Source organism: Xenopus laevis, chromosome 9_10S (assembly GCF_017654675.1).
Source record: "Xenopus laevis strain J_2021 chromosome 9_10S, Xenopus_laevis_v10.1, whole genome shotgun sequence".
NCBI lineage: Eukaryota > Metazoa > Chordata > Amphibia > Anura > Pipidae > Xenopus > Xenopus laevis.
Window position 1 is genome coordinate 91,732,777 of NC_054388.1, and position 23,073 is coordinate 91,755,849.

At 38.3% G+C, this 23,073-nt stretch overlaps 1 pseudogene; it reads left to right on the forward strand.

Annotated features, from left to right (window-relative positions):
* The window catches only part of LOC108703128, a 533,218-nt pseudogene that overhangs the window by 386,434 nt on the left and 123,711 nt on the right, over nucleotides 1-23,073 (forward strand).

Here is a 23,073-nt window from a genome sequence, read left to right on the forward strand (position 1 = left end):
GGACATTCAAATGTATTCATATGTATTGTTCCTTAGTAGATAAAAAGCATCTTTGCGTTACCTCTGCCCTTCAATCATAAGTCTGGTACTTTTGTCCAATGCTATTGTCCATATTGCAAAGTGATGGTTCCAAGGCCTACTCTCGACACAAGGTATATCTTTAAAACCATTGGTCCTATATTTTACTTCTTCAGTATATTAAGAAATCTATGCTAAGCAACAAAAATTGAGCAAGCTGAGCATCTCTGTTGGTTGGTAATCCAAGGTTGTGCTGGATTTTCCTGCTGTTTTGTTTTCTTCTTTTTTGTTTGCTTTTTTTTTTTTTTTTTTGAGCGGAAGGATTGGCAAATAGACAGAAAAGTTGTGAATTCAGCTTTATCGGAATTAAGCATTCATCACTGTCAACCAGTTGCTAAACCCGCTGACACAGGCTGGACAAAGTCATGTGTAGCTGAGCCAGTGGGTGAGGAGGCTGCAGGATACACACTGAACAGGGGCTGGTTTCTTCAAATTTATATTTAACACGCAAGTCAAATGATTTTATTATTGGTGGGGGCAGTGAGTTTCTTTTCACCAAGAATGAATGCCTACTTGTGTACTCATGTAGCTCATGTACCAGCAATTAAAAAAAAAGGGATTGCGAAAAATAAATTTCTAGAGAATACATTTACCTTCACAGTGTATGTTTTGAATTTGCTATAATACACATACTGATATCTGGTTCCTGGGAGGGAAGCTGAGGAATCCACAGAAGCATTGCAGACAAAACATTTTCTAACTTGTACACAGCACGTAGTTTGACCTAGCAGCGTGTAGAGCAGGAGACGTGTTATGTTCTCTTCGCATTATAACCATGAATTCTTAAAAACCTACAAGTCTAAATGTTTTTTCGCTACGGGTTTTTGAGTTTAGCAAGGTCAAACACATAATAAAATTGGGTTTTACTAGCTGAAATAACCATGTTTTGGCATCTAGAGAAAGTGACAATGTTCTTGCTGTCAAAGCAGCTTCATTGGTTTTGGAGTAAATTCTATCTTCTATAAGAAGTATCCTATAAGAAATATCTCTATAAGAATATTCTATTGTATGTTTATATTTTCCTGTAGACTGGCAGGTATATACAAAATAGTTTTTCAGGCACTTCTTAACAATATAAAAGCAGTGTACACTTGCCTGTCAAGCATAGTTCCCCTTGATCTCCCAGAAGACATCACTAGCTACAAGATTTTACCATTCTGTTCATACATATGAGCTAATAGTCAGTTAATTTAGGAAATGTTTCTTATTGAAATGTGTATACATTAGGATAATGCACATCTGATGCCATGTTCCATAAAGCACCCCTGAAAGACTGGCACTGTGGCATTTCTATGGGAGATGGCCTTCCCATACTTTGGAGCTTTCTGAATAACAGGTTTCTCTATAAGGGATCCCATACCTGTATCTATATTTATAGATAACTATAAATAGTCTTTGAGACATATCTCTCCCTAAATCAGCATTCTTGCATTGCCCCTACTGTAGTTCTAGTAGTTCATATTTTATTTATGACCTTGCCATTTGCTGATCAGCATCTATGGTTACTTGCTTCAGTAATTAGTGTTCTTATGAGTAGGCACTTTTGTTACAAGTGACTGCTTACATAAGGCGTTCATGTCTGTGAAATTCCTAGAATATCTAAGAAAAGTATGATAAATAAAGGGAGCTTCAGTCTCTTCCTAAGTATAATTTTGTGGACTGGTTCTGGTATAAAATTTAGGAAAAAATGTACACACTGTAGATTTTAAAAAATATATTTTTATTGTACAGATTGTTTGCAAGCATATTGAATAATATTTACATAGATATTCATAGTAACATGATCAAGTACTGTATTCATATGTATGTAACAAATCTCCCTGTGTAAAAATCTATAACGTCTAGTCTCCAGCTTCATCTTGTCGCTGTTATAAAAATTCAACACATTTTATTGGATAAAATGGGGTCGGAAGTTCAGATAAATATATTAAGATAGTTACAGTGAAAAGACTTATTAACATTAATTATAATGGTAGTGTTGACTCGAGACCACCCAAACCATACCCCAGCTGAGGTTTCTTGGGTGACTATTTCAAACATGGTTCCCAAGTTTTCAAGAATGTGTCTTTACAATTGATTAAGGAACTGGTTAGTTTTTCATTCATCGTCATTTTAGATTTGAATACTTGATTGTCTATGTTCTTAGTTAGGGGTTGTCTATCATCTAAGAAGGTTGTGGTCTCCAGTTTGTGCTGCTGTTTTGAAAAGAAAACTGCAGTTTATTTTAATAGTGGATAGTTTTCCTAATTGATCTTTAATGCTCTGGAACTGAACTTTGAACATGTTTTTTGGTGTGTGTTAGTCTATAGGGGACTAAGGAGGACGTGGCTATCTTTTCACCATTGTTGCCACCCTCGGGGACATTGCTGATTTACTAATGGGCGAAGGCGCCAATTTGCTAGCGGAAGAGACTGGTGCTAGCAGTCATTCGCGCAAAGTGAATTAAAGTTGCTAGATCTTCCTCAATCTTATGTCACTTACATTATATTCTGTGAGCCAAAAATGCATCAAAATCCAAAAAACGCTGGTGTCTTTTCCTTTTTTCAGCCTGATTTCCTGCAAAAGACCTAACAAACGTTTTCTGGGTAACTGGTTTTCCCCATACATTTGCAAACATATTTTACAGTGGGCGCATGTGTAGGGCATTAGAATAACTCTATTGTCTTTATTAAGGTTCCCTGGACATGTGTTTTTAAAATTGTAATTTGTAAGTATATGCACCAACATTTAACATAAAAACGTCCATACAACTTGAAATTTCCCGCCCTGTGCAAGATCGCTAGCGAAGTTTCGATCGGCAGAAATGAACTATCAAATGTTCACATTGCCGATGTAACGGTAGCAAAAAGTCACCAGTGCTCACCGCCCGCGATGAAATGCAGCATTTTAGTGAATTGGCGTTGTCTGATCGAATTTTCACCTGTCAAAGTGTTGCGCTGCATGCGAAGTGAACTATGGCGACTTTTCATCAGTTAGTAAATCTGCTCATATGACTCTAAGGGGCAGATATATCAAGGGTCGAATTTCGAGGGGTTATATCCCTCGAAATTCGACTGGGGAATAGAATCGAATAGGCAATTCGGGCGAATTTACGCGCCGGCGAATAGTCGAATGGGTGACTATTCGCCCGGCGAATAGTCACACGATCGAATATTCGATCAAAGGATTTTCATTCGATCTAATGATTGATCGAATGCCTTTTTATTCGATCAAAAACTTAGAAAACAAGCCTATGGGACTTTCCCATAGGCTTTTAAAGCAATTCGGTAGGTTTTAGGTGGCGAAGTAGGCAGTCGAAGTATTTTTAAAAAAGACAGTACTTCGACTATCGAATGGGCGAATGGTTGCAGCATTTTTGCACTCGATCTATTTGAATCATTCTACTCAGGCGAATTTACGCCAATTCGATAGTCGAGGAACACAAAAAAACTACTCGAAATTCGAGCTTTTTTCCTTCTATTCCTTCTGTCGAACTTAGTGAATGGGCCCCTAAGACATTATTTCAACATTGTTTTCAATACTTTTGTTCTCTTCTACCCACTTTACATTTGTAGCCAAGCTATGGTTCCTTGGCTAAACTGCACAATTATTGAAAGGCTTTAGACTACTATGGTCAGTTTGAGAAGAGTGCTTTCTCCAGGGATGCAAATCTTTGCTTAACATGTGAAGGTTGATGACTGTAACTCTAAGTAGAAACTGCCAAGCTTAGCACTATGTCCCAATGGAGTAGCCTGACTTTATTATAGCCTTTTCTAATCTACTGAGAACAAACCTGGCCTACTGGTATACACAACAAACTATTAATAAAACACTAAAAGCATTATTAACAGAAGCATGAATTCAATTTTTATAGCTTAATGTCTTGAATGTTTTACTTGAATTCATATTTTTACTGTTTTTATATCTAGAATATTTTCACAACCAATGTTTTCAAGGGAAGAAACATTTTTCTTACGTTGTTTATGGCACTGGTGTTTCATTGAGCTCTGTGTGTCACCCAGTATCTTTTACTTAGCTTCCAAAAAAAAAAATTGGAAATCATAACTAAAAATCATCAAATGTATGGCATTTTTATGACCTGTTTAATCCGCATGTAGTCTATCCTTGACTTTGTTTTTTTATAACAGTTTTGCCCGGTTTTTCAGTATGTTCCAAACACAGAGATGGTTGCCACTCAAAGCCATACTGCTAAAGATGGGGTTTCTACTGGGCAAGGATAATTTGGGGTTGGTTTCCTTTTAGTTGGATGTAAAGAGTGATTTTCTATTCCAGGCCAAGCTAGTGGCTCACCAGAGCCCAAAATAATTTATTTTTAGTGCAGTGACATTTTGTCTGGGGAAGCTACCAGTAGAAGCATTTCCATTGGAATTAAATTAATTGATTAATTATATACCCACCAATCTCTTTTTGCTAAGGCCAAGCCTCCTGTATCTATAATATAATTCCTCTAATGCCTATGTTTTGTATGTTGGTCATGAAGAATTTCCTTTTTAGGATGGAATTGTAACCAAAAAACAATTTCATGGTCATCAGGTACAGACACAAACAAGTACAGAAACTACTCATAACTTATGACAAATATTTTCTGGTGACAATTGGATAATAAAAGCAATTTTGAAAATGCGTATCAAAAATCCTAGCTTGCTTGCATGCTTTGCTACCCATTTACTAATCTGTTGATTAAAAGCAAACATCTTATTGATTGCTAGGACCCTTAGACCTAGAGAAAATGTATTTGGATCATCCACCCTGGATCAATACTCTTTCTATTAAATGTTAATGATATAGAATGAAAATAAATATATTTTAGCCAGGCTTTATTAGAGAAGATTAAGATGGTACAATCCTGCATTATTCATTATTTCCATATTCTAAACAAATCTAGCTTTAACTTAATGCAATAAGATAGAGCATCCAGCTTTAACGTTTTATGATTACCACTGAAAAAAGCAAAACTGGCTACACATTGGACTTAGCTCCCTACCAGTTTTCTCTATCTTCAAAGCAAGCCCTGCCCAGAGAATCATTGAATTTAGTTCTTTGAGATGCTGCTTGTACTTTTTTTTTTTTTGCAAATAACTTTCGATTTGCTGAGGCAGAGCTTGATTCTCAGGGAATGTTGTCAAAATTCAAAATCACTTTGCAGAGTTTTCTTTTGAACCATGCACAGTGGGATAGGAATGAATAAGTGTTGTAAAGCAGGGAAAATCTTCCCTTTACCAGCTAAGATAGAGTGTGTCTAATAAAGCCACTGAACAATTCAGCTGCATAGGAAAAATATATATATATAAATATATTCAGCCTCTCATCTCTACAATAACACCTCTTATTGAATGAAAATCAATGAATTGTGTTTCTCATGAAAAGAGCAGAAAATATTAATCATCGGCTATATTCTCCCAGACTCACACACATTCCTGCTTTTATTGTGATGTCTCAAATATCTCTGTTTTAACTATTTATAAGGACTTTATTGCATCAAATAATGTACAGTATTCATTCAATCCTGCAAGACTTGTTATACTGCACTTGTTATATTCAAGAGAGGCCCTGGAAACCACAGACCCTCTAATTATGGAGGGGTTTATCTTTACATTGATAATTATCTACTTTGCAAGAGCCAGAGACATAGCTCAGTTTCAGCTTCTCAGTTGGCTTTTTTTTGGCTTCAGGAATAGCATAACCCATTATTTTTTCTGAATGGGAAAGGGACATATGCTAGCCCTCTGCTACTTAGTTGTGGACACCATTAGGTGACCATGCTATAGCAGATTCAAGCAAGGGCAATTGTTTGGCTTGAAACGTTGTAACTATCCAGATCATAAAGCCAAAAAAATAGCAAAATAACGTTTTTTTAACATAAATCTTTCATGGTGCTGTCTGCTACATTTTGTTTGGATATTCAAAGTCGGTTGGAGTGGACACCGAATGACGTGCACCTGATTATTAATAAGAAAATTTGAGTTTCTGGTGAGTGCTGGCTTAATTGCATTTTCATGGCAGATTCAAGCAGCCAACTTCAGAATTGGGCAATGTATCAAACACTCTAAGCCTACCCAACCAATATCTGTTTGGTTTTATTTTGAGGACTGCATTTGTGTGTTGATGTGGTCCTCTTCCCAACTGCCTGCAAAGCAGCAATTACAATTTGATGGTTGGCCTGAGGACCAAATTATTGGATCAGCTCGATATTGCCCACCTCGAGGTGGGCATATCAGTGGCAGATCCACTTGTTTGGCAGCTCTACACAGCTTCAAGCAATAGGACGCACATGTCACTCACACACCAACCACTGGAAATTATGCCAGACAGGCTATTCAGCATAACTGCACCCAATTTGTAAAGGAAGTGCACATGTAATTGAATTGATTTTGGCACAGCACAATTACATCAGATGCAATGCCCTTTTGCTTCCGCAATGATGCATCGTGAGAAAAAAACATGGCGATTCCATTTTAACATTATCCACAAAACACAAACTAATAAGAGGTCCTAATCACCCTTTCATAGTAAAGCCTGCTACCAGAGAAGCACATTTGCTGTAATTAATAGCTTTCAACTCAGTTACCAGCTGTAGTTTGCTTTTCTTCTGCATTTAAAGCATATATTTTGCCTGTGGATAGCTGATAATTGATGGGAAAGGCATCTTGCCAGACATCTAGGAAATACAGTATGGCCTGGGACCAGGCCCGGACTGGCCATCTGTGAGTTCGGGAAATTGCCCGAAGGGCCTCTCTGCTTATAGGGTAAATGGGCTGCACAGGTCCTCTCCGTTCTGTAAAGGGGCTGCTGGAGGTGGAGGGATCATCTTTGGTGGCCCAATCCGTTATCGTTACGGTCCTCCCTCCCAACCTTATACTCACTATGTAACCATTTAAAAAGAAGCAAGGCAGGCTAAAGGGGTATGGGAATTTGGCAGCGAGGGAAGCAGTGGGAAGCTGGCTGCACGTACCATGGAGGCAGAGTTTGTCTCAGGCTGGGTCAGGCAGGTGAAGTTAGGAATCAAAAGCTTTTATGTAGCAGTTTCCAGCTCAGCTGAGCTGCTTCCAGGGTTCGGCTCTAGTTGAAACAATGTAACAGTTTCCCTGAGCCGGCCGAGAAAGGGGGCGGGGCCAGCACAGAGCAAGCAATGTGCAGCTGGAAAGGTAAAAAATGTCCCTGCATTTTCTCTTAGCAAAAGATGTAGCCTGTGTAATTCTTTACAATTTTATGGTACTTGTGATTATTTCTACATTAATTGCTGTGATATCTGAGAGTTTTTAAAAGCCTGTATGATATTGCAAATTTTCAGCCCTTTAGCCTGTGGCGTTGAACTATAAGATTTCAGCAAATTTGTAATTCCTGTAGGGCCACAGTCCTTATTCAAATAGTGGAGCTATATTGTGCTTCTATTTACTACACTTTATATGCCACTTCTGCAAGTTTAATAATGTTGTCTACTGGCTACGTGGCCCTGTATGAAGGAAGGTGGTGAAGGCAAAAATGCAGTAGACAGTCACCATTCCTTTCTATTTTAGATCATTCCAAGCTCTATCAGTTTTTGGAGAACTTTGCACTGTGCCCCCACAAACATAGGGTGTAGTGCTACACAATCAATCTCACCGCTTTTTGTAGCGTCGGGTGCCAGCTGCGACTCTGTCTGCCCAGGTCCAGTGCAAATTCCGATACAAACTCCAGCAGCACTCCGGTATAGTGATAAAGGGCTGGTTATGCCCGAAACGTTGCACAAATAAATTTCTTTCACTATACCGGAGTGCTGCTGGAGTTTGTATCGGAATTTGCACTGTGCCCCTTTACTTTATGGTGAACTTTGGCAGCCATTGTGAGAAATAGCAGAAATAGAAATCCATTCTCTATTCTGACGAATAAATGAAATTCCTGCAATAAATAATATTTACCTTGCACTACATTTGTTAAATGTCAGCTGAGTTAGTTTTATTGCAAGTGTCTAAGGACTATGGGACAAGTAGCATTTTTAATACTCAGAGGGCTGTCAAGAAGCCCTGCAACAGTGAACACACCATTAATTGCTTGGAAATAACTTCTCAGTGAAAAAAAGTTGCTTCACCTGCAGTGACAAGCATTTTGATCGCCACATTTTTGCCAAGAGCTGTACAGCAGTTACATATTTGCTATACGCTTAAGTGAACAAGTGTATAGCACAGCAGATTAGGAGTACTTCACTGTGCACCATACACTATACAGTGCAAAGTCTTTATGTATAAGGTTTATTGCCAGGCAGATGTATGCATGTGGGCTGCTTCCCAGTTTTTGCCAGGGCTGCTTTTAACTCCCAGTCCGGCCCTGCCTGGGACCTTCCCTGTGTGCCTTGCCAATTTACACTGCAGTTTTCATAATACAATTCAAGAGGTTGTAAACCGTCACCACTGTATTTCTGGGATTTCATTAGCGTCAGCTTTAGACTATTTAGCATAAAATACCCTATACATGTGGGCCAACATGAGCTCAATTGCTAGAGTCTGTCTGTGCTATTTGTTCAGGACAGTATAATGGAATAATAGTTTCATTTTCTTCTTTTTGCCATCGCTTTGGGGTTTTTTTTTTGGAGAAATTGGATCAGATGAATATGTTTATTCGGATTCTTCCTCCCAGTTAAGCCTTTTTCAATACAAGCTCTATCTTAGTCATAAGCCTGAGAAAAAAAATGGGTAAATGAGGGCCTCGCCTTCCAAATAGAGCAAGAGGAAAATTGTAAATCCATGATGAATTAACCTTTTGGTATAATAAAGAACTTAAGCAACTATGATATTGTTAATTAAGTAGAACACATTTCAATATAAACTTATATTGAACTTGTGTTCCCATTTAATCTCTTCCTCTCTCCGTGTCCTCATTAAAAGCTTACTATTACAGGAGGGTGAAGCTAGTGAGGCTGTTAGACTGAACTTCCAAATATATAACACACAGGAGCTGACTATTCTTAGACTAGTCTCTGCTTCAGCCTTTGCCAGAGATACCTGTGTGATTTTTTTCCGTGTATGCGACTTAATCACTCTATTATCTACTACTATCTACCTTTCCGGTAAAATCAAACATTAGGGAACTAGCTCTTACTAGAGAACAGAACAAAATAATAGCATGTTGCCATAAAAAATAATCATTGGTTCCCTCCTTTTAAAAGATAAGGCCAGAAATCGCATATGGCAAAGAAGAGGTAGAAAAAGATTACAAAAATAAATCGGCATTTCACTTTTCTACAGTACAGAGTATTGGAAAGCAATACATAAAGAAAAACAATATACTGTATATATTTTTTTTCTTCTGGACTATGTGCAATACAATAGGTGTCTGCTTTATGGGGTGAAGTATAATTATATATGCATTTGTCAAACATTTACATAGTAAAGAGGACTTTGTGTTGCAAAATGTATTCACCTATAGGTTTATTTAAAAGTAATAGTTCATTTTTTTCATATAAAGTACTTATTAATCATTGTTCTGTTTTTAGTTTTACTCTTTCCTAGGGATGCCACCTGTTCTGTTTGAACTCAATAGCCCAAGCTTACCTTAGACTGTATGGTTTAAGCCATCTATCTGGTTTTCATTGCTCTGAATTCAGAAAAAGTCTCCACACTACAGCATCTGATAACTTTTGGCAAAATTACAAATCCTCCTCCATGTACAACAAAGCCCTTGCATCATCAAAAACATCATTGTCCCCCAAAGCCATCACCTTTCCCATATGACATCATCGTTCTTCTCCTTTTCATGAATCCACTTTGAATTAAAAGAATAAAAAGGTGGAAAGACTCATCCCTCCCCTCTTCCTAGCTGTAATCAGGAGAGTTAATGAACTCTGTATTAACCAACCCCTCTCTTTAGACTTTTAGGTAGAGAGGACTGGTAATATGTTCAAATGCCTTCTACTCCTTCAACAGTTTCCCAATAAGTTGGAAAGAAATAAAAGAGCTTTTGTTTTTAGTCTTTGCCGTGTTTATTGCGAGAAGAAACTAAAACCACAGATATTTCTTCCTCTTTTCTTATTTAAAAAGAAAGGAATGTAAAGTACAAGCCCTACTCATGGAAGTTCCGTTGAACAAGGAAGTATTGTGTGTCTTTAATTGGAGGGTAAGGATGCCACCTGGCCTGTATTTCTTCTGCCCACATAGTAAATATTGGCAGGTGACAACTCTAAGGGAGAATGTCTTAAGAAAGCTAATTTAGATTTTATTAATTTAATGTAAAGTTCAGGTGGCATTAATGACATTCATGACAGGTGCACAATTTTATAACAAGAATCCTACCTGGAATTGTACTATTTACAAACAAACAAATTAAATGTAATCACAATGTTATTAGTTAAATGGCCCAGTGAGGCAATCACTTTTATTTATAAAATGCTGCACAGAAGTTAAATGCAGAATTTATTAGCAGGATTTATCTCAAGTGCATGATGAATCACACATGCTCTCGTGCACTACAAATGCTTAGAAAGTGCTGGCCAAAGATATTTTAGAGACATTTCCATTGTGAGAGGCCTGTTCCATGATTGCTGAACTGCTATTACTGAAGTGGCTCACTCTCTTGAGCTTAAATATATCTTACTGCCTTGTGTAATAAGCTTTAGTTCAGGAAAAGGGAACAGAAGCAAAATGTATTTTGTGTATAAATGAAGTTGTCTTTTTGAAGTTGTTTTTTTTTTTTTTAACATTTTCATATTTTAAATATAAGCATTAATTTCTACCCAAACTTGATGACAAGTTGAAAACCATGTGTAGGGACCCGAAGGGTTAATTCCCTACAGAGAGCCACATGGCTGAGCTATGGGGTTTTCCCAGGGCCTGGGCCAGAACATTGTGGGTGCAGCAGGGCAGATACCAGAGGATACCACAAGGTATCGCTGCCGCACCACTTTGCTATAAAAGGGAGAGCCATGTGCTCAGACAGCCATTATAGATTTCTGTTGTCTTACTGCTGGATGTTACTTCTTGGAGGAGAGAGTGAATTCAGCAGCCAATATGTAGAGGCAGAAGGCCTTTGAGGCTGGGGTAGGCCACCCCATGCATGGGAGCTCGATTTCGGAGGGTCTGAAGTTCCAAATTTTCCAAAATGAATGTGGAAATTGCACGCGCTATAGACAGTGCTGGGAGCTACAGTTCAGCTATGGATTCATCATAGCTGCATTTCTTGGATAAAGATTCTCATTGCTGTGGATGCCTGTTTCTGCTCTGTGTGAGCCACCGGGTGAGTCTGAATGGGGAGGGTAGAGAAAAGGTAAAGGATCCAGCGGGGTTTCTATTGTGTCACAGGCTGTTTGTGTGCCTGCCACGGGGGAACCAGTACCTTGTCCATCGGGAAAGGTACTTGGGAAAATAGTGCTGGGACCATTTGTGCTCTTGTTGGGAAAAGGGACATAGACTTTTTGTCAACAAAGGAGTAGTGCAGGACTTTGCCTGGTAGGGAATTGCCAGGATAGGACTGCCACAGTGTCACCAGGGTAGTGGGTCATGTTTTTACATGCATATGTGTACTTTTACCGTTTAATATGTATTTTTATCTGATATTTTTATAAAGCAAGTGTGTGTATTGAATGTTTTCCTGATGGGGCCACCCGCAGGTGTATTCCCGAATCCCATTAGGTGAAGGCACTGCTAGAGAAGAGTGTTCCCAGTACCCTTTCACCTAGCAAAGGAGACTCAGGACCTGTAATTGGTAAGAAATGATATGATGTATAACCTTTGGCACAGGGGGGTGGCCAAAAAGGGGTTACACATGCAACAGATGCTTGTTCCAGTTAATGTGTAATTAATAATAAGCTTTAAGCAAAGCCCTGCCTTCCTGTGACTTATGTACAAGGAGGTGTTTATGGTACGGGAATGGGACCTATAATCAAATCATGCTCAGGGGTTTGGGGGTTTCCAGATAAATATCTTAATTGGGATCAAGTAACTCTTTCTGGACAATAGGTTTCCTGAGAATGGATACCCCATCTGTACAGGTAAATCAGACAAATTCTAATATGCGAACCAGCTATATGCAGGAATAAGTGCAAAGCAGAGCTTTTCTTTAGATCAGGGGTGTCCAAACTTTTTTCACCAAGGGCCATATGCGGTAAAATACACAAACAGTTGAGCCAGTCATTCGAGGTGAAGTACATATTGCCTCACCTGGTTTATGAATTCACCATCTGAAAAAGCCTTCCCATGCTGGGCAATGAGCTGAGCAACCTCGTAGCTGACTATTGTGGCATTTTAACACTGGTGTCCAAACTTCCGTCTGCGGGCCAACTGCGGCCTGCGATCCATTTTTAATTGGGTGCTGTTTGCAGCCTGCCAGCCCAGAGCTGATTGTTAGGAAAGTACAGGAGACAGTGTGGCTACATAAAGTTTTGTTTCACTGCTCCACACACAGTACAAAGGGCAGGGGAAGGGGGGTTTCTCGGGCATCTCAGTCGCTTCATGGGGGCCAATTTACCATGGGCAGGAGGTCTTGAAACGGAGCTTGTCACTGTGGGACATATTCTGCTATATTTTTGGAATTTGCTGCAGGCCAATTAAAAATGGATCGCGGGCCGTAGTTTGGACGCCACTGATGAAAGATGACACTACGAAATCAAACATCAGGCCTACATGTCCTACACTGGTGTATGGCATATGGCCCTTGGTGAAAAAAGTTTGGACACCCCTGACTTACTTGATTAAAAGCAAGCTTGTTATTGGTTGCTATGCATATTGCAGCTGGGCAAACCCTTTAAGGGCCAATTACATGCACAAGTGTGGTCACAATAATATAAATGCAAATTTGCATGTATTGCTGCAATTCTAGGAAAAACTAGTTCTAAAAACTGCACTTTGCACAAAGCCTCTGGTAAACAAATACCCCTTTGTGTATTATCTGACATATGGGGGTTCAGACATTCAAGGTAAACATTTCAGGGTTAATTAGTTTGACTCCTTTTGTGTTGTACAACACACTCATACCATAAAATAAGATTTAAACGCTATAACCAATGCAACTTTTAAAACAAAATACATATTCGACTCAGAGCCATAATTTAAGTGGAACAAAATATGAAATCAATTTTGTATCGCTATTCTGAAAACCTAAAATGTTTTCTAAGCAAACCTTTAACATATAGCTGTTAGCTGTCCCTTGGGCCCTATGTTCCTACAGTGCAGAGTATTTGTAGCTTTGCTCCTTCATCTTGGTCCAGAGGCTCGGTGATCCTTACTCATGCTGCATTCCCATTAAGTATTACAGTGTAAAATAATGCCATTAAAAATGCATGTATTAATGCAGGTCATGGCTCTCATGTCTCAAATGCTGCCTAGAAGTGCAATGCAATAACGCCCAGGGCTCTAGATGTATAGAAAGCACCTGACATTAACTGCCATGTGGCAGCTCTTAGGCTAGGCAGCTTCAATTAGCCAGTAAATCATCCCTGCTTTTTGCAAAGCCCATGGGGGCTTAGGATGGGGACATGTTTACAAGGGGCTGCATTATAGAACTTCCTTCATTACATTTACTGTATGGAAAATAAGAAAAGCTTTTTTGCAAAGTAACAAATGAGATTTACGTGTCTCAGCTCATCTTATACACCATATATAAGGAAATACATTATCAGATTACTTTAGCGGCACACACTTCAGGTTTTTGTAGGCGCATGTGCGCTGGCGTGATGACGTCAGCACGCAATGGCGCAAAATTTAAAAGTATAAAAGGGACATTCCTACTGTTTCTCATTGCCCTTGATAGGAGTTTGTTCCTGGTGCTTCCTGAGCTTTTGCTATTCCTGTTTTGAACCTGTTTGATTCCTGTTGTGACCCCTGCCTGACTTTTGACTATTCTGACATCTGGATCCTGACCCTTGCCTGAATACCGACTACCTCTTCTGCTTAATCCTCTGATTGACTTCCTGGTTTGACCCTTGCCTGCCTGACTACATTTATTCTCTGCCTGCCTCGACCCGGCCTGATCTAACTACTCTATTGCCTAACGCCTTGTACTACAACCTTCTGCCCAAAGACTTTGCTTTACAGTCGTGCCCCTCTGCCTATCCAGAACCTATAGCCTTGCACCTCTCGTTTAAGTCCTGGTGGCATCCAAGTAGCTGAGGGCTCCACCCGAGGCCAAAGGCGGTCACACTACAGGTGAAGCACGAGCCGAGACCAGGGTGCTTGACATTTGTTCTGGTGTTGGGTGCCGACTGTTACACAGATTTTCATTGAGCCTTGAGTTTGAATGTGGTTTCATAAATAAATACATTTTGGGTTGTGTCCTACCAGGTCCTACCCTGTATACAATATTCTGCTGTTATATTTGTAATGCTACCTTGTCCGGTGCCATTCTCCATGTTTTAGAATTATTATTTGGTCATTTGTCTAGTTGTACTGATGCATCATTGTGGATGGTTTTCCTGAACTATTCAGCGAAGAAGGAGAGCTTCAGGCTCTGTAGCTGGTAACCGTGTGCCAAGGTGATTCGATTTTGCATCTAGAAAGTATATCTTTGTGCAGGTCTAGAATTTATCAACCAGAATGCTTGGGACCTGAGGTCGCCAGATACATTCTGTCATTTGGATTTCTGGAGTTTTTGAGAGAGTGCCTTCCCATAATTCTGAGCTTTCTGGAAAACTGTTTTATGGATAAGGAATGCCATATCTGTACAGAGGCCCTTTGGTAACTGGTTATTAATGAAACCTGATGACTCCAAAGGCAAACCTTTGTCTGATTTGCTCTGCTACTTTTATTATTTATGGCAGAATTCTTAGCAGGGTCCTAAAAGAACATCAATAGCCAGATCCTTGGTAAGGCCTCACCTGAAGTAGGCAGTGCAGTTTTGGGCTCCAGTCCTTAAGAAGATTATTAATGAACTGGAAGAAGTCCAGAGATGTGCACCTAAATTGATATATGGAATTGAAAATGACTATGAGGAAAAACTGTCAAGTTCGAGGTTGTCTTCTCTGTAACCAAAGGTGCTTGTGAGCAAAAATGATTACTCTTTACAAGTAAATTACAGGACATTTTAGGTAGATAGTGGGTAGTGATAACCAAATTTTTTCGTCTGGCATTGATTTACAGCGAAATTCCGCACTTAGCCATCTGCAAATTTGTTCATGAAACTAATACAAAAATCAACCACTAAAAATTTTGCCACAACAAAAAAAGTTGCCAAGACAAAAATGTTGCCATAAGAAAAAACGCTCATAGACTTACTGTCTTAAGCATCTTACTTGATCTTTTTTGAGGGGCCACCTATACCCCTTGCTTTAATACAGTCTCAGTGTTTTTAACCATTAACAGATAGAGAGGTTCTTATTTTTTAGGATGTTAACGATGAGACGTTTTTGAACCTGTGCAATCAGTGTTTTGTCCAGGAAATGCTAAAGCCAACCCAGGATTCATTCAAAGATCCAGACCCTTAATTTTATAATGATATATGTTATTTTCTCTTGTTTCTGCCGGCACTCTGATTTGCATAATTATACAGTAGGTAACTAGCTGTTGTTCTTTTAAATGCTGCAGTATGATGCTCTGAGACTCCGTGCTAGGATTTTAGCCAGAAAATAAAAGATGAAGTAGCAGAGCATCCATCATCAGACGACTCGTCGGCGGGATTTTGGCAATCTGCCTTTTAACAGTAATCAAACCTTCTCTCTTTCCAGCCGGCCAACGCTTTAAAGAAGAATAAAAGCCAAGGAGTTTTTGTCTGCCTTTGGTACGTTAATCTAATACCCAGAAACACAATGCCTCATATCTGAATGATGTCATTTAATTATATAAAATACCAGCACTTTTTTAAAAAATTATTGTTATTTTTTTTATAAACCTTTTAGGTTATTTTTCAAGCAAAACGTATTTTTTGTTCCATTCCTAAAAGCACAAATTCCACAAAAGCATAGCATTCGGCAGACTTCTACGGTACATCTGGTGCTGCCTTGCTATGGATTAGTAGACCCCATGTATCCATAATGCGGGTAACTTAGAAGTCATCAATAAATGTTTTGGGATAAACACAGTGCAGATGCAACAGGCCACCTGAATATATCTTGTGCGTACAGTGTAGATGCTTCAGTTAAGCCGGTTCTATCTGTATATGGGTTAAAGGAAAAATATTACTATAGTGAAGGCATTAAAAGTAGTTCATCTCTGCTACAGCAAGATTAGGTCTATGTATCCTTAGGGGCAACAGGCAAATAAAGAGAAGTATGGCATTATGGACCAAAGAGCAACACTCTAGGGCAATTGATGGAATGATAGCTAGTGATAAGGAATGATGGCGCTCGCATTCACAAATCAAAACAGCTGGTGCAGCCCCACTGTCATTTTCACTTTTCTTTTCCTGTCTGTGAAATGTCTTTTGTGAATGTCTATTTAGAACAAAGCTGAAACATAATTGCACTGAGCATTGGCCAATTATACCCTTATACGTTTTAAAGGGGGTTGCTCACCTTTAAATTAGTATCATATAGAGTTTGATATTCTGAGACAATTTGCAATTGTTTTTCAATTTTTATTATTTGTGGGGTTTTTTTTGTTTTTCTGCTTTTTATTCAACAGTTCTCCAGTTTGTAATTTTAGCAATCCTATTGCCAGGATCCAAATTACCCTATGAAATTATGAAGCATTGATATGAGTAAGAGACTGGAATATGGACAAGAGCATGGAATATAAATACGAGAGGGGCTGAATTAGGATTTCCACCTGTCCGGATTTGACCAGGACAGCCTTGTTTTCAGGATGGCTGTCCTGGTCAAAACTGCCTGCCCGGTTTTCCTAATTTGGAAAACTGAGCAGGATTCACTAGTATTGACGTGGTGCTTGGCCAATCGCCAAGCGCAATGTCATTGGCCCGCGCCCGGAGCTCCAGGGGCGCTCCACCAATGAGGCGAGTTGAGACCCTCACCTCAGGCGGCAGCGCCCCCCTGGTTACCAGGGGCAGCAAAAATGCCGCTCCTGGTAACTAAGAGCCGAATTTCTGGTTTTCAACCCGGAAATTCGGCTCTTCTAGTGCAGAGAGCGCAATTGCGCTCTCTGCACTAGCGTCGTGCAGCGCCCCGACCCCCCTCCTGCGCAGAAAATGTGAGCGCCGGCAACGGAAGGCCGCCTCAGGCGGCATAAAGGCGCGGATCGGCGCTGCGGAGCTCACAGCAGGAAAAGGTGGCAACTCTAGGCTAAATAGAAAGATGAGTAATAAGTAGCAATAACAATACATTTGTAGCTTTACAGAGCATTTGTTTTTTTAGATGGGGTCAGTCAACTTCATTTGAGAGCTGGAAAGACTCATAAGCAGAAGGCAAATAACTAAAAAAAACTCTAAAAAAGAAAAAAATTAAAGACAATTGAAACGTTGCTTCGAATTTGTCATTCTATAACATACTTAAAGACAACTTAAAGGGGAACCACCCCTTTAAAAGGGTTGTTATGCTGAAACCATTTTCTTTTTATGCTATCCTCATCCATACAACCCTCTACTTGTGTTGTCCTTTCTCTTACTACTTATATGTTTGCTCTCCTCTTCTATATAAGCGATAAGTCATAGGAATTGTCCCAGAGGTGTGTATTTTTGTATCTGATGTATGGATGTTCTTTATGAAGGTACAATGTTAGATGGAAGTGCAGGGAGCCACAGTTGTAATACGGTCAGTGATGACCACAACTGTTTGAATATCACGAGGAACATGTGACTGAACTGCTTTATAATTAAGGATGTTACATATCTCATGGCATCTTCTGCGTATAAGTCACATTGCTGTTGTGGTTTACTATTCTAAAGTTCACAATTCGTTTACCGATTTAGATTGTTGCCATTCTATTAGCAGTAGTGAAAGGTACATGTCACCTTACAGTTTAATCACTTAAATTAGCTATATTGTGATTTATAGCTTGCCTTTGAGAGGAAAGCACATTGTTTCATCTCACCTGGAACCTCTTCTAACTGCGTGCTTTACTCGCTGACATTTGCAGGAGATTTTTTTTTGTAAGTAATGTTTGTTTTTGCATTGCACAAGCTTACCTGTATTTCCAGTTCAGTGGACTGGCAACTAGATATGTAGATGTGAAATTTATTGAGCTGTCTATTATGTTTTTCAGGAAATGCCAATGGAAAGAAGCTGCTGCCAAGAGCCAGTAAGTAAAAGTTCCTCTTTCTTTATTTTCATTACATCAGCAAAGCACAGCAAGAAGCATATGTTTATGAGTAGTGATGGGCAGATAAATTATATTTCACAGTTTTTCGCGAATTTTTCACCGTTTCGAGAATTTTGCTGGAAATTCGCAATTTTTTTGGCAAAATGGGAGAAATCCGCCCATCACTATTTATGAGTTGTTATGAGTAGCACTGGGGTACTATGTTTGATTCCAGCCTAGGCACTATAAAACTGACCATAGTGTGTGGGACTTACACTGCTCCAGTAGGGCATTCACTTGTGGGAATGATGATAATCTCTGTAAAGCAGTGCAGGTATGTTGGTGTTATAAAAATAAAAATCAATAATAAAATCTCTATGACGATTCTCATTTATCCAGGTCATGATATACAGTAACTAGTAGAAATTAAGTCAAAGGCAACTGGACATTTCGATATCTTCTTGAAAGGTTTCACCCTTCATCCGAGTTGCTTCTTCAGTTCAAGTGAATTGGTAGGGAAGTCGCATTTAAACGCTTGAAGGTAGTGAAGTCACAGACATCCATTGAAAGATTAACACCTGCCTCAATGAGGATCATGGTACCATTGTGACTGGATCACACATATCTGTGAATTTCAGCCAACACCTTATTTAAGTTCAATGGAACAATTGTCATTGGATATCTGTGACTTTACTACCCTCAAGGGTTTAAATGCCAGGGATTTCCCTACTCATGAAAAACACATGAATTCGAAATTCGCCCCTTGATAAATGTGCCTCCCCATGTCCATTTGCCTCTGACTTAATTTCTAATAATAAAATGCATCTTACGCTTATGTTGTTAAAAAGTTAAATAATAACCATCATCTAAATTGACCCATGGGTCAAATAAAATAAGCTAAGCCTAAAATTGTATATGATAAATATGCTTTTTTTTCATATACGTGTTGTTTTTTCATAAAATAATGTATACCCATAGTAGTAAAGCAGAATGAATACTTTTTAAAGGATGCCACCCGATATTATTATTTTAATAACACTAGTATTGTTTTTCCAAATCCAACAGAAAGTAGATCTGATTCTGTAGTAAACTATACTTGCCACTGAAGGTGATTATATAGATGATGTAAAAAGGAGTTGGATACCTGAAAAGGTCACATTTGGGTCTTTGCTTGAAATTGGTTCTACCTTAACCATTGGTGGATTCACGTTATTAATACCCGTTATTTATAAAAGATTTTGGCAGCGCTTTAAAGAAATAATTTAACTTTCACATCAGTTTTTCCCCAGTGAAACTTACAGTCTAAGGTTGCTATCACATTCACACAACATGCTAGGATCAATTTTATCAGAAGATAATAATCCTGCCTGTATGATGTCAGAGCTTGGAAGCAAACCAGCATGCCCATTAGAAACCCACTCAGACCATACAAACTCCATATAGATTGTGCCACGTCAGAAATAGACCCAACACTAAAAAGCAAGGTACTAACCAATAAGCAACCTTTACTTGAAAATAAAATACCAGTGTCTCTTTTAACATGCCTAATAATAATATAAATCTTGCTTTTTACCTTTTCACTTAAAATATAGGGATTCAGTGTGAGGTTTCATTTGGAGGGCTTGAACTTGATGGACTTTGGTATTTTTTCAACCCAACTTAACTATGTAACTATGTATGTTTAAAAGATCATCTATACACTCTTTGTGAGAATAATGAGAATAATGAGAGAGTGGGTGATTCTTTTTTATAGATCTATTTTGTTTGGACAAAACAAACGCATTTTTTATGAAAAATAATAGTATTCATCTCCTTCACTTTATTTACCTTCTTGAGTCTTTGGGGTAATAAGGTCATTCCACCCTAGCTTTAAACTAAAACTCAATAAGAGTTCCACAAAGGGAACTTTGGTAGTTTAGGGGCTTCACCTTTGATGCAACCATTTCAAATACTCCAAAATCAAAGCTGAAGATTGACTGGGGTTTACTTCACTTTGCTTATTAATGGATGCATTAGTTGACTAAATTCTTTGGAAATTGTAAATTATGGAATTATCAAATTGTAAGAAAAGCTATGCCAAAGCCCTGCTCTTTTCAGAATCCAAGACTGGTCATCATCCAGTTCCTTTAGGCATATATCATACTACTCTCTAAACACTTGCTTGTTTGAATGAGAAATGAGCTACTTATGGCACATACTGGTACTTTGAGATGGGGATTGCTCAAAAATGCTTACTTCAGCATTCTCTAATGATCAGTCTGGCATCACCAACATCTCCACTAGCATTTCCTTTTCAAAGGGTAGTAACTGATGGTAGGAAAGACTAAACTGACCGCTGAGATTTGACGGGACTGTGGCAATCAAAACATATTGTGCCTCATAAACCTTAAGGTGTTAAAATATATTGAATGTAAGCACTTACATTCATACATAAATTCCCTTTGAAGTACTCAGAAGTCATCTCACAATCTTCATTACCAAATCAGAAACACAAAATGTTTTGAATTGCACTTTTAATGTGTCCGCAAATCTCAATATACAGTAGCAATGACCTGATTTTACCGTTACTCTGACTGGCTCATGACTACAGGAGTTTGGAGAAGTCTCTTGGATTAAACAAAAAAAAAAATCTAATTTTCTCATATTTTACCAGAAACAAGCTGAACCTAACTAAAAAGTTTAAAAAAAAAAAAGTTTAAAATTTTTAATGTTTACAAACAAAAAACTTGAAAATTCAAGTTTCAATTGAAATCATACAACTTTATCGAAATGCCACTTGAAAAAAATTTGTTGAGGTTTTGAGCGAAAACCCCCATCAAACAACCAAAAACTCTCAAAATTAGTGAAGGATAAATATGTCTTCAAATGGTTAAAGGGATAGCTGCCATTGAATTTTACATGAATTTGACAGGTTTTTAGATTAGAGTATTTTCGGATTCAGACTTTTAGCAGCTTCAGGGAATAATAAAACTTGAGTTAAATTGAGTTTTATCCTCTAAAAATTCAAGTTTTTTCACAAAAAAACTTGACTAGAAAAAATTGAGTTTTAAAAAATAACCACCTTAGAGTTTTTATAATTCTCAGTGACAACAAGGTGATCTGTAAGGTAATTGCTGTAAAAGTACACAAGAAGACCTCCCCCCAACTATAAAACATCTCAACTCACTTGTTTCATTTACTCTTACCCTATTCTATTTAAGGTGCCTCAGAGTGTCTTCTTAATGCTTTACTCTTTGGTGCCCTAAATATTGATATATCGCTTAATCAACAAATCCCTTGTGATGCACTGCTTGATATATCACTTGCACCCACATGATGCATCAGAAAATAATATAATAAAATAAATGTAAATATTGCCACGATATGGCAGCACCAGAAACATTCTCCTGCTTATGCACAAAGTTAGGTAGATGTTTCTTCTGCATTCCTCTTAGATCTCCTCATACCCAACTGCTTCCATGATTATGTGCAGTTATTATTTAGCTATTGCTATAGCTTACACTCCAAAATGTAATGGACCAGCCAAGAACCCCCTATCATCTTTAGGAAAACAAGCCTTTAACCTCATGAAAAACCACAATAGAAGGTAGTGCGCTAATATTTATTCATATTATTTGTTCATTACATTCATTTTCTCTTAATGCAGAACTAAAAAGCACCCAATCCATCTACACACTCACACTCATTTATCAGCGCACATGGAATATTACCATTCACAGATGTATAATGGTCGAAAATGTAAGAATATAGCAGTTATACCTGTTTAAACTTTTTTATGACAAAAGGAAAGGGTATGCAGCCATTTACATGTGTTTAATGAGTCTGATATTATCATAGAGATATAATTCTTCACATCTCCTAACCAGGCCTTATTATATAGGAATATAAATAATTTTGGGGTGTTCATGTTTGAGCGCATAATACACTAGCTTGAGAGTGAGTATCAAGATGATCTTCATTGTTGATAATATAGAATGGATTTCCATTTATGAAGGACCCGCACACACTTTCATTTCTTGGGTTGATTGATTTTGCTATGTGTATATTTTCTTCTCTACCTAATAACTACTGGAGTTATTCAGAATGAGATTAGCAGAATATGAAAGATATATTCTATGCAAATGGGAGGGAGATGAATGAAAGTTACAGGCAAAGTGTAGGTGAGGAAACTTAGCTCTATAGGAGGCAATTTTAGTTACTTTGTGTCATCCTTCTCAAGTGTATTGGTTTCCATAATGGAATAGGGGTGGGTCTACAAGGTACCTGGCACATGGCTTTGGTAGATCTTTTTACTAAGAAAGCTATAACTGATATTTATTGGCGTAGAAAGACTCACGGTACTTTCATTTAACATATATCAATCGAATATCAAAGTCGAAGGATCTTTACCGAATTTGCCAATCGAACGAAAATCGTTCGATCGTACAATTAAAACAAACGATTTGAACGATTTCAGCGATCGATCGAAGGATTTTCTTTCGACCTCTAAAGACTTAGAAAACCGCTCTAGAAGGTCCCCATAGGCTAACATAGAACTTTGGCAGGTTTAATTTGGCAAAGTATTTTAAAGAGACAGTACGTTGATTATCGAATGGTTGAATATTCGAATGGTTTTTACTTTGAATCGAAGTTGAAGTAAATTCAAAGTCGTAGTATCCTATTCGATGGTCGAAGTATCCAAAAAATTACTTTGAATTTCGAATTTTTTTACTTTGAAAATTCCCTCGAATTCACTTCGACCCTTGATAAATCTGCCCCTAACAGTCCATGTCATAAAAAAACTATTTTGTAATTTATCTTTACGACCTAAAATGTTTGCTTTCAGAGATACATACCACAGAACCAATGGATCATCTCTGCAAAAACTCTCTCAGTTCTGTTCTCTGTTATGGGTTTGCCGACACGC